Source organism: Papaver somniferum, chromosome 10 (genome assembly GCF_003573695.1).
Source record: "Papaver somniferum cultivar HN1 chromosome 10, ASM357369v1, whole genome shotgun sequence".
Lineage (NCBI taxonomy): Eukaryota > Viridiplantae > Streptophyta > Magnoliopsida > Ranunculales > Papaveraceae > Papaver > Papaver somniferum.
In genome coordinates, this window is record NC_039367.1 from 154,191,042 (window position 1) to 154,196,859 (window position 5,818).

Genomic DNA, 5,818 nt, shown 5'->3' on the forward strand with positions numbered 1-5,818 from the left:
CTATTCCCTTCACTAGAGGACCGCGAATTTATGACAATGAGGCAGGAAGAAAAAAATTATCGTCGTTAACCATTGGCATCAGACCCATGAGCTTGTACCTATAATACTGGTTTGCATCTTACATGCATAAGCAAGACATTTTTGGTGCCAAGCACTTTGATAATTATGTCAACCATTGGCTTAAAAACGAACGTTACGACTTATAGAGTCATTTTTATGCTCTGCCAATGCTATACTAAAAAGAAAAAACCTAAGCCGTGTACATAATCATCAGTGCGATCAAAAATATGGTTCTTTTGAGCCTTAGTTATGTTCAACGTACTTACAGCAAAAAGAGCAAACAATCAGGTTTTGGCACAATTTTTTGTGTTTTATTCTACTAACAAAACTCTTTGGCATGACAACTTTGTGTATATTAGCACATCATAGAAGATTAGCAGATGCATCACCTCATTGTCATTCGCGTAAAAATAATGAAAATAATTGTTCTAGACTTCTTCAGCAGTGGGGCAAGCCCAGCAAACAAAGAAAACAGGCGCAATACTTCCATCCATGTGAATGGGTTCAACTGTTGTTGGTAGACGCGTATATTAATTGAATCCCCAAACCTGACACAGTTTAAAGAAGCAAAAATATATAAAAACCCATTTCCGCCATGCATCTAAAATCGAAACAGTTTTTTTCCCTTGACTGCAGATTACAGTACCCTTAGTATGGTAATAAAAAAATCTTCCACTACCACTTATTTATCCTGGCGTTTTTAGGGGCCATCCCAAAGGATTTAGGGGCCATCAATTTATACCCAGCCAAAGACTCTAGTTAAGGGGTACCCTATATGATATTGAAGTTATATAAATGCCCTTCTCGTAAAACTGTATAAAAACCAAATCAAAAACAATTCTACTCATTTCAACTCTTCTTCTTCCAGTTTCATATTATCTTCCGATTGTGGAAGAAAAAAAAATTTCCTCGTTCAACCGAAACATCGTCGATTCGATTATAAAAAAATGGATAAGAGAAATGAAACCCACAGACCTAGAACCAAAAATGTTGCTTGGGGTATCGATCCAAACATTGGAATTTTAGCAAGAAATAAAGAAATTCTTGCTGCAAATGAAGAAGAACGCGAAGAACGCGAAGAACAAGTACCCGGCAATGTAGTCGGTGGTGGCGATTCCGAGACTCAAACACTTCGTCAACTTCAAATGGCCCCAATTAGGTAAAAATCTATCATTTTTGGGGTTTATTTCGCTTTAATTCGTCGAATCGAGAAAAAATTTTCTAGGGTTTTCGGTTATTTATCCATATTCGGATGATATGCATGCTAATTTACTTCCGAATGTAGTCGTGTTCTTCATTTTTCAAGAACATCGACAGTATTCGGGAGAAAGATTTGATGATTATCTGCCGAATATTGGTGGCCATATCTTCCTGGATACAAACTGCTAATAATCGGTAGTTTAATGAATTTTTTGGCTACCGAATATATTTAAGTAGACACAAAGTATTCGGAAGAACACTCACTACCGAATGTATATATTGAAAAAATCTCAAAATTTATGATATAGGAAAAATCCCATTTTGGGGCCAGTATTTATTCGGAAGACAATATAATGTTTTATACCTCCGATTGTGTAGGATAAAATTTTAGAGTTTCTGAACTCCAGTTGATGAATATTCGGTTGTAAACGTGTTTAGTTATATTCCGATTGTTTTTCATTCGGAAAAAATATGTGTCTTCTTACTTCCGAATTTGTACATTCGGGTTATAGAGGTGCACTTTTTCTTCCGATTGTGTAGGATGAAAAATTTACAGCTTCCGAACTCCAATTGATGTATATTCGGTTGCAAATATGTTTAGTTAGCTTCCGATTGTTTTGTATTTGGGAACAATATGTGTCTTCTTACGTCCGAATGTGTACATTCGGGTTATATTTCCATACTTTGTCTTCCGATTGTATAGTTTGTAAATATTGTTCCTTTATTTGTTGTTTAGACAAAGTCGAGAAGGGAGGAAGAAAGTGACAGCTAGTGCTAGGAGGGAAAGGAGTGCCAAAGATAATTCAGGTGCTCAACAAAGCGAACAAGAACAAAGCAGTCAACAAGGAGTGCAACCAACTGTTGAACAACAAGGCAGTGAACAAGGGGTGCGACCAAGTGTTGAACAAGCCGCTCAACAAAGTGCAGGACCAAGTGTTGAACTAGTTGATCCAGTGGCAAGAGTAGAAGAAGAAGGACAACCAAGTGGTACCCAAAAAGACAAAAAAGGAAAAGATGTTGTAAGGAAAGATATTGATAAGAAAGCATCACATCTTGTCCCTCAGCACTTGAAGAAGAAGGGTATTCCAGCAGGCATAATCCTTGGACTACCAGAGGATGGAGGAAAATTGCTATTTGGATACAAAGACTCATGGGCCAGAGAAATATATGAAACCGAGGTAATAAAATTACTATTTTTTATTAATGTATTGTCTATGTGTTATATCGTAATACTTGTATTAAGGATTTTTTTATGTACTTTAATAGGATCATCAAGATGCGGTCCATCTACTCAAACCTACCGCCGCACCAACAAAAATGCTTGCGTGGCCTTTATCCGGTGAATGTGAAAGGTTCAAGACAATTGTTGCCAACTCGGGGTTAGCTAATGCCGCCGAAAATTCATTGTTGGAACATGATCGTGTGGCCATATCGGCGTTCGTGGAGAGAATGTATCCTAAGACCGATACTTTCCATATGCCGTTTGGGGAGATGACGATCACCCCGGATGATGTTGTGCAGATTCTTAACCTTCCCGACCAAGGCACTGCTGTGAAGTTTAACTACACAAAGCAGTTAAGTTGGGCACAACTTTATTCTCTAACTAACAAGTGCTTAGGTTGGGATGAAGAGACAACAACAACAGAGTTTAGGAGGCATGCCAGTTATAGAACAAGACAGATTAACATTACATCTTTGATGAATATGTTCCGAGGCACCTTGGAGAAGGAAAAGAATGGAACGTTAACTGATGAGCAAGTGAACCACGCTGCCACTGCATATCTCCTCTGTGTATTGGGATGTGTCATATTCCCCAATACTTCTGGAAACCGGATCGACGCCAACCTTATACAACTTTTGGATCCTCTCCATGAAGTCGGTGACTATTCTTGGGGCACGGCATGCCTAGCATTCTTCATGGAAGAGTTGAGAAAGGCGTCGAGGCTAGGAACCTGCCAAGTTGCCGGGAACGTGGCTCTATTGCAGGTTTTTTCTTTAACTCTATAACTCACTCTATAGTTATTCGGTAGACAATACATATGATGCATATTCATAACTCCAAAGGACGCATATTCATAACTCCAAAGGACGCATATTCGGTAGGAATTGATCCATCTTATTTTTCGAATGTTTGTTATTCGGTGGCTAGGTACTCAGTTTTATTTCCGATTATATATAATCGGAAATATGTTTTTGATATTACTACCGAATATACAGGCCAAAAAAACTAGAGGTTACTGAACTCCAAAGGACACATATTCGGTAGGAATTGATCCATATTATTTTCCGAATGTTTGTTATTCGGTGGCTAGGTACTTAGTTTTATTTCCGATTATATATAATCGGAAATATTTTTTTTGATATTACTACTGAATATACAGGCCAGAAAAACTAGAGGTTACTGAACTCCAAAGGACGCATATTCGGTAGGAATTGATCCATCTTATTTTCCGAATGTTTGTTATTCGGTGGCTAGGTACTTAGTTTTATTTCCGATTATATATAACCGGAAATATTTTTTTTGATATTACTACTGAATATACATGCCAGAAAAACTATAGGTTACTGAACTCCAAATGACGCATATTCGGTAGGAAATGATCCATATCTATTTCCGAATGTTGGGTATTCGGTGGATAGGTACTCAGTTTTGTTTCTGATTATATATAATCGGAAATTATGTTTGGAAATTACTACCAAATATACACAATCTATTTATTAAAACTTGATTTCTTATGTATATAGGCATGGATCTATGACCACTTCCCTATCCTGAAGTTGGCCGGAGAGAACCCGGGGTGGTGCAAAGGTACTCCTAGAGGAACAAAGTATATATTTGAAGACAACCGTTCTAGGACAAAAGAGCAGCAGTTGATTCGCATGAGGGAGATTTTGGACCAATTGAAGGCCTCAGAAGTATGCTTTGATCCATACAAGGAAGATCGAGCCAGTGGGCATATAAATTTTCGGTCGGACTTGTCCATTTATTTTGGACCATTGTGGCACCCCACAGGATATGTGATGTATAACCCCTCTAGGGTGATGCGACAACACGGGTATATACAACAACAACCTCTGGAGAAAATGGGGGATTACTACAAATTGGAGTTGGAGTTGTGCTCTTCTAGTGGTGATAATCTTACAATTGTTCACACAGGCCCACCTACTGTTCTTGATAACTGGGATAAGAGGAATGACTTCATTATCGACACTGGTAGACGAACCAACCGAGGTGATGAAATTTCTCCAGACTATATGAGTTGGTATAACAAGGTATCACATCCTTTGGTTATCCGTGAAATCAAATCCAACACTACTGCGGCGGGTTCAAGTTATAATTGTATCATCAAAGACAAACCAGCTGGTTATGATAGATTGGTGCGTGTTCTTATGTTTTTGTTCATTTTATATTATTCCTATAAATCTTAGGTAATTACCGTTTGATGTTATGTCATTACGTATAAAAAACAGGTGAATAGGTTCAAGCGTGTTTCCAAAATTTTAACTGCATGCTTGAAGAGCGGAGATCCCATGCCAGCTGATGATAGACGCATTTATGTGTCTAATATATCTCAATTGTATATAGTGTTAGCACCCATTTTTGTACTTATTTGGTTATTTTATATATTTGTAGGTGTTTTCAGAAGAATAAGGATTTGCGGCGAAATTGGCTGAAAATGCGGCGTTTGAACCTCCATTGATAGAGTGCCGGAAGCGCCCCAGAAGTGTACCGGAAGTACCCCAGAAATACCCCGGAGGAACCCCGAAAAAAGTGCGGAAAATGCCCAGAGGAAACTTGCTATATGGACCCTTGATTTTGGATAAGGGGTAACCTAATTACTAAGGGGTGACCCATTTCCAAGCAGCTGCTAAAGGGACACCAGGTCTGGTTAAGGGGACACCACATTCAAAGTTCAAATAATGGAATTTGGCGGGAAAACTAATTTCACGTCTGATAATTCTCTGTTGGATTTCTGGGCAGTTTTGAGGGAGATTAAATCCCTGAAATCAATTGGGCTAGGCCTGTTAAGAATAAACAGATCGTATGCAAGTGATTTTATCGATCAACTTGGGCTGGAATGGCTGGGAGAAGCGATCAAAGTCCAAACAGAATACGTGTTCTCTGTGAAGTTTTCAAATATATTTTTAGAGATTCTGGGAGAGTTTTACGTTGAAGTAAAGTGTATCTAGTCTTGTTTAAGGATTAGGAGAAGTTTGGAGCGTAAGAAATTGCCAGAAGACGCGTACAAAGCAACAGAAAAGAGATTTCTCTCTCAACTGCACGTGAAGAAAAAAGGGAGATAAACTCGGATTTAATCGAGTTATTTGGACCCTATTGGTATATAAAGGCTGGTGGGAAGTGAGAGAAAGTTTTATCAAGAGTTAGGGGTCGATTGGGAGGCCAGCAGAGAGGCGCAGGAGGAGTTGCAGGAATTGTACCTGCTGCTGCTGCTGCCATTAACAAAGCTCGAAACGAAGAACACACCAGCATAGACAGTCGTTTATCAACAGTGTCAACGACTAGCATCCGAGGGTCTTAAAACACAGCGTCAACAGC